At 36.1% G+C, this 7,500-nt stretch overlaps 1 long non-coding RNA gene across 1 annotated transcript in view; it reads right to left on the minus strand.

Annotated features, from left to right (window-relative positions):
* Positions 1-3,668, minus strand: part of LOC136852957 (uncharacterized) — an 83,861-nt gene extending 80,193 nt beyond the window's left edge. The window contains exon 1 of the long non-coding RNA XR_010857279.1: positions 3,580-3,668. This is a non-coding gene — a long non-coding RNA (uncharacterized lncRNA). The remainder of the gene's footprint in view (positions 1-3,579) is intronic.
* Positions 3,669-7,500: the final 3,832 nt, after the last annotated feature.

A 7,500-nucleotide genomic window follows, 5' to 3' on the forward strand; every position in this document is an offset into this window, starting at 1 on the left:
ATAGGGTAAATACAACACAGTAAACGAAAAATTTTTGATACTAAAGACAAATAATAATAATAATAATAATAATAATAATAATAATAATAATAATAATAATAATAATACATAATTATTATTATTGTTATTATTATTATTATATTATTGTTATTATGGGGGTAAGTTTGCCCAAAAAATGTTTTAACAAGTTATGCTGTGCCAGATCAGTTCACAACCAGCAAGAAATTTCCAAACTGATTATGATATCATTATGATAAGATAATTAAAACTTTTAGTGAAGGGTAATAATACTTAACAACTGAGAGAGAGAGAGAGAGAGAGAGAGAGAGAGAGAGAGAGAGAGAGAGAGAGAGAGAGAGAGAGAGCCCTAACTGTGACACCTTGTAGGACCTATACTTTTTTTTTTTTTTTTTTTTTTTTTGAGAGAGAGAGAGAGAGAGAGAGAGAAAGAGAGAGAGAGAGAGTGAGAGAGAGAGAGAGAAATAATTTATAATCCACATAGTGTGAACTCTAACCGTGACACCTTGTGGGACCTATAAATTTTTTTTTTTTTTTTTTTTTGAGAGAGAGAGAGAGAGAGAGCCCAATTCACCTTGTTTACGTCAATCCCTGGGCCAGGTAGACCAATCAAGCGGCGTGGGGCTGACATGCCAATTCGAGTGTACAATTTTGGAATTTCATTAGAGGATAAAGATTGATTTGTCCATTGAATGATTTCATTCCGTAAACTGGCGCCACACCTTCTAAGCTTAACAAATAAATAGTTTCTTAACGTAACTGGATTACAAAAAAATAAACAATTTCTTACCGTAACTAAATTACAAAAAATAAAAAACTTTCTAACTTAACGTAACTGGATTACAAAAAAATAAACAATTTCTTACCGTAACTAAATTACAAAAAATAAAAAAACTTTCTAACTTAACGTAACTGAATTACCAAAAGTAATTTCTTAAAGGAACTGAATTGACAAAAATAAATAATTTCTTGAGGATATTGTATTACCAGGCGTTTATTCAACCCATTGATACTTTATATATAATACATATGAATACATTCACATCTTCAATCCGTACGACTGAATATGGCATTCATGTAGTGTCAGTCACATGAATGACTGAATAACACAGACTGACTGATTGAAACACTGGTCACAAAAACGATAGTCATGAATGAAAACAAGTTTCATATCTGACATATCAAAAACTTTGTTGAAAATAAAACAAAATTGCTCAAATGAAAAATAATTCAGGGAAAAAAAATCATTCTTACGGCCACAACCCTACCTACAATTCCTAAAAACCAAATTTTAAACCTGACATTTAAGGAAAAACAATCACTTGAAATATCTGTCAAGGCGAAAATAACACAAGGGAAAAAATTAACCGCAAAATGAAGACAAAACGCACCAAGCAAATATTCACCCGAGACGAAAATATGCGGTAATCTCTCAGACGCCGAGACTGGGCGCAAAATCCCTCGGGGGCAAAAATTTCACGCCAAACCCGCTGTTTCCCCGCGAACATAAATTACCGGAAAAAGAGCGCATTTCCTCCATTAATTACCCTACGATGGCCCCATATTTCCCTCGTAACTGCAACAAGGTTCATTTAATTTCTTATTGAGTGGCGTCGTTTGTCATGGCGGAGGAGGGGGTGGAGGAGGAGGGGGAGGAGTCTCTCGATTAAAAGCGAGAAGGGAATTTTTCTTAAGCAGTGAAGAAAGTCTTAATTTTTATTGATAATGTATGATGGGCCTCAGGGGATGATATACTGGCGTCATATATATATATATATATATATATATATATATATATATATATATATATATATATATATATATATATATATAAATGTGTCTATGTATGCCAATGTCATTTCGGCGTTCTACAGCAGAATATCAAAGCTGAACGCTTGCAAGCAAACACAAAATGACTTGTTTACAAACACTGTCCCTATCCCCTCCCCTCCGCCCACCCCCCAAAAAAATGTATATACTGACTATCCTGTGGAATTTTAATGTGGTTTATTGGTGACAGACTGCTCCGTCACGTACATTTATTTGTGCCATTCGTAGATGAGAGAGAGAGAGAGAGAGAGAGAGAGAGAGAGAGAGAGAGAGAGAGAGAGAGAGACAGAAACTGTAACATTAAACTGTAAACAACAATGTGCTTTGAAAGAAACTAACTGAAATTGCCAAACAAAACACCTGTGCTTGAGAGAGAGAGAGAGAGAGAGAGAGAGAGAGAGAGAGAGAGAGAGAGAGAGAGAGAGAGAGAGAGAGAGAGTCTCATGAATAGACATTTTCACGTGCGGAACTTCTTAAGAGAGAAAGGAACGCCAATTTACTTGCTACCAGTTCCTAATAAAGTTTTTTTCATTTAGAACAAAGGTTTTTTTCAGTGTTACATTCTTAGAAAAAACAAGCACAACTCTTTTCCCATAAAAAAACTGCACCGTTTCCAATCACGCAAAGTAATACGATACATTCACTACAGCCAACGCCATAATTGCTTGAAATACTCTACGTGTATTTTGGGGAAAATGATTCCATTTGTATGATAATTGCACTTCATGCATGCCAGGAATACGATAACGACGATCGACTGACGTGTATCTTGTATAATTACGTGATATCGGACTAAAACTCCACATGTTTATTAAAGCAAATGAGGTCATTTGAATTATGTGATGTCCCCAAGTTTGAGTGATTTTTCAACATTCAAAATGTTTGACAGAGAAGTGATTTTTCAACACCCAAAATGTTGACAGAATAGTGATTTTCGACCCAAAATGTTGACAGAGGAGTGATTTACGACCCAAAATGTTGACAGAAGAGTGATTTACGACACCCAAAACGTTGACAGAGGAGTGATTTACGACACCCAAAATGTTGACAGAGGAGTGATTTACGACACCCAAAATGTTGACAGAGAATTGATTTACGACACCCAAAATGTTGACAGAGGAGTGATTTACGACCCAAAATATTGACAAAGGAGTAATTTACGACACCCAAAATGTTGACAGAGGAGTGATTTTCCTACACCCAAATTATTGACAGACGAGTGATTTATGACCCAAAATGTTGACAGAGGAGTGATTATTTAGACGCCCAAAATGTCTACATAGGATAGACGGTGAGTTGGTTTAGATTAAGCTGGATTTTTGCTAGTAAAGTAAGGTGTTAAAGAGAATGAGAAGTCTGACATGCAGCTCAGGACTCTTACCAACCAACAGAGACTTATGGAGAAGAGATAGAGAGAGAGAGAATTCCATTCCCATCACAGAAATTCCAAGAATGAGACTGGAATGTAGAAATAAGCTGCCTGATAGAAACGAACTTGACAAAAGTTACAAGACTTCTTTGAACATATGCTCTAGAGATCAGATTTCCTAGATGAAAAAAAAAACTATCAATTCATCCCTAACAGTAAACACCAATGGATGTTCGACTAGAATGCAAAGGAATCATCAAAATAAAAAAAAAATTAACGATAAAAAAATGAAGAGTGAAAAACCACTTACTTGTCCTCACAGTACAATATTCATGTCACCCAAACTTGTAATCAGTACGTACCTGTAGCCACCTTAATATCTTCGCCTCTGAATCATTCAAACGTATTTCAAAGCTTTCTTTTCTTGACAGCTTAATTTTAGAGCTCACCTGAAAAGAAAATAAGAAATAATGAGCAATGCAATTGTGAAACATACAGAACACGATAAAAAAATTATGTGCTAAATTTAACAGCACCCAGCTAGCAACGAACAAGCAAAAAAGTTGAATATTACAAACATTTTCTACACATAGTTGCAGAAATAAATTACGACATATGCAACGTACGGTTCTAGGAACATTCGCCGTAAACATTTTTGCCTTATCTTGAACGGTCCCTTTTGGAGAAATGTCCAATTTAATATGCGAAGTACCTTGTTATCAAGTACATAGGCTACGGCCCCCACTATTGTTCCTTCGATTTTAACATTTTACATTTTGATTAACGATGCTCGCCAAATGTTTTACGTATAGATAAATTATCGTTTTCCAGCACTGTACGCACTCTTGCTTTACACTCTTTATTTTCACATTTCCAAAATGTTTTTCACCGTATTTTCTATCTATTCTGTAAACAAAGTTAAGATCGTCAACTAATTTCACAACGCCTCTGCATGGTACTTTCTACTTGACAGACCATTGTTATGGGTTGGCTGGACAAAAAAATATTGTCGAATGAATAAAGAAAGTTTTAAGAGTTTAACTCTACTCCTCCTTTGAGTGTTCAAATCAGGTATTTTAATTATATAACAAGGTATTTCGTCAATCAAAATGTAACGGCAGTAGGTTCCAGATATACTTAATGACGAGGGACTTCGCTTATTAAAATGTTTAAATCGAAGTAACAATAGTCTGAGCCATATACACTTGATAACAAATGCGGCGAAATTGTCTTACGGCGAAAATTCCTGAGGCGAGTTTTCCTACGGCAAAAATGTTTACGGCGAATGTTCCGGATACGGCAACGTACATATGAAAATAGAAAGTAAAAGGAATCAAAATATAAATTAAACAGTTTTAAATTATCAAATTCACTAAACATTATTTCAAACAGTATAGAGTAAGAAATTAAAATCATGGACAATGTTAGTTAACGCAGCCACAAATAAAATTGCAAAAATTGTCACACGTAAAACTAAACAAGTAAAAATATGCGTCTCAGTTTCTTTGGCGCAATCGAGTTTTCTTTACAGCCGCTACAGCGTATAATCAAGGCCACCGAAAATAGATCTATCTTCGGTGGTCTCGGTATGCGCCACGCCCCATGAAACTTTAACCTCGGCCCGGTGGTGGCGTTCCTATATCGTTGCCAGCTGCACGATTATGGCTAACTTTAACCTTAAATAAAAACTACTGAGGCTAGAGGGCTGCAATTTGGTATGTTTGATGATTGGAGGGTGGATGATCAATATACCAATTTGCAGCCCCTTAGCCTCAGTAGTTTTTAAGATCTGAGGGCGGACAGAAAAAAGTGCGGACCGTAGAAAGTGCGGACGGACAGACAAAGCCGGCACAATGGTTTTCTTTTACCGAAAACTAAAAATGGATGGCAATTACGCGTTCATAAGAAAGCAACGGCGAACGGAAAACCGTCCCCGAGATGACAGCATTTACATTTAAAACTCCCCCCTATTAAAAAGAAGCCCTGAAATACTATATAATTCTTTGACTATTTAAAACAGGGTCAATGACCTATGAAATCAGTGATGGATGGAAGGCGATCTAATACCGACAAGATAAGAGGAGTAATGTGATAAATGACAGTAGACAGGGGAAGCGATAAGAACGGATGATGCCGAGGAATCCTGATAATGGAATGGGTATATTGGCCATGCACTGCAAGTTGATGGGTAACTTTGTTTTCTTAAAACTTATTAAAAAATAAATAAATGTACAAATCCAGTTCTCAACTTGTAAATAAATAAAATATAAGAAAAAATAAAACGTGGCAGATAAACATTACGTTGTTTTTCTTGTGTTCATTACAGAGAGAGAGAGAGAGAGAGAGAGAGAGAGAGAGAGAGAGAGAGAGAGAGAGAGAGAGAGAGAGAGAGAAAGCCTTATATTCCATCATTTTCGACTTTTTAGCAGACAGACACAGACATATATATGTATATGTATGTGCATGTGCTCCTACACTCGCGCGTATATTTATAGAAATAGAGAGAGAGAGAGAGAGAGAGAGAGAGAGAGAGAGAGAGAGAGAGAGAGAGAGAGAGAGAGAGAAATACGAGCTTCTGATCAGCACGTCAGTTTCCTCCTATTCTGGCACAAATTTCTACCGATTTCCGGACTTCGCTTCAAAGGGCAGGAGAGAGAGAGAGAGAGAGAGAGAGAGAGAGAGAGAGAGAGAGAGAGAGAGAGAGAGAGAGAGAGAGAGAGAGAGGGATTCAGGGTTATGTTTAGAATAGCGCTTATAAGCGGATTAATACGAAATACGTACTAACAATATAACAGCCTTTTGTGATTATATAATTAACACTAGATTAACTGTAAATATAGCTTCAAATATTTTAATCTGGGAGTAAATTTCAAAACATGTAGTTAGTAAATCAATGACAAACATTTATATATATATATATATATATATATATATATATATATATATATATATATATATATATATATATATATATATATATATATATATATATATATATATATATATATATATATATATATATATATATATATATATATACTTTATAGACTTCCCCTTATGTTGTGTAAATTTGTTAGATAAGTTAAGAGGCTATTTATACTTCTTAGAATAATTAATGAAAATAGTGTTCACTGGCCCCCAACCAATAACAATATTCGGGTGTAATTAAAGATTTTTTTTATCTATTATCACTTCCAAAGAATTACAAAAATTAACTCATTACGTGAAACAAATTGAAAATACTTATCAATAAAAATTATCTGTCGTCAGAATTGTTACAGATTTTCATATTTTGGCACCACATAAATAATTACTTGATAATGATGTTTTTCCTTTAATTATACAGATTTCCAGAATTCGAGCACGCGGATAATAAGCAATTACCAATACAATTAACTATATATTTATTTTGAGCTGACGGTAAATACCCACGGCCGATATTACTGCAGCCAATGGTGGGTGCAGAGCATGAGCGCCAGCCAATCACAGTTAGCTTAACGATATCAGATGTGGAAATTTACCGTCACTTCTGAAATAAAAGAACAGAATAATACCAGATCTTCATATTTTAGTGACATTAAATTTAAATACGCAACAAATACTTGACAAGATCCATATTCAGAGGGAGCCTCAAATAACTCATAAGACAGCCTTCAAAGACCACCACCACCTGAAGGATGCCAAAGGCAGCCAGGAAACGACTCCTGCAGGAGGAGCAGACGGCGGTAGTTGGGAGACGAAGGTCAGCAGCAACGCGGGGGGGGGGGAGTTGTAAGGGAGGGAGGGTGAGGGGAAGGGCAAAGGTTGTGTAACCTGCCACTGACGGCCGATCACAAAAAAAAAAAAATCATCTTTGATAAATGAAGTCTCATGATGCCTTTTCGAAAAGGGGTGTTAGTTGGGGGAGGGGAATAAGCTATGGGGAGGGGAAAAGGGGGAGGGAAAAGGGGAGGAAGCACGGCGAAAAAATTAGGAAGGAAATGGGTTGATGGGAAATACGGAAATATGGAGATCGTGGGGAAAAAAAGGATGATGAAGAAGAAGAAGAAGAAGAAGAAGAAGAAGGAGAGAGAGAGAGAGAGAGAGAGAGAGAGAGAGAGAGAGAGAGAGAGAGAGAGAGAGAGTTACAAAAAAAGGAGAAATAAAAGCAAGAAAGAGCAGAGCAGCCTATAAATGGAAACAGGACCAGAGGTGGGAAGGAGAATTGACGATAATGAGCAGGAGAGGGTTGAAGGAATAGGATCAAATGGGATGATGATGATGGAGGAGGAGGAGGAGGAGGA

This window comes from Macrobrachium rosenbergii, chromosome 26 (assembly GCF_040412425.1).
Source record: "Macrobrachium rosenbergii isolate ZJJX-2024 chromosome 26, ASM4041242v1, whole genome shotgun sequence".
NCBI classification, from domain to species: domain Eukaryota; kingdom Metazoa; phylum Arthropoda; class Malacostraca; order Decapoda; family Palaemonidae; genus Macrobrachium; species Macrobrachium rosenbergii.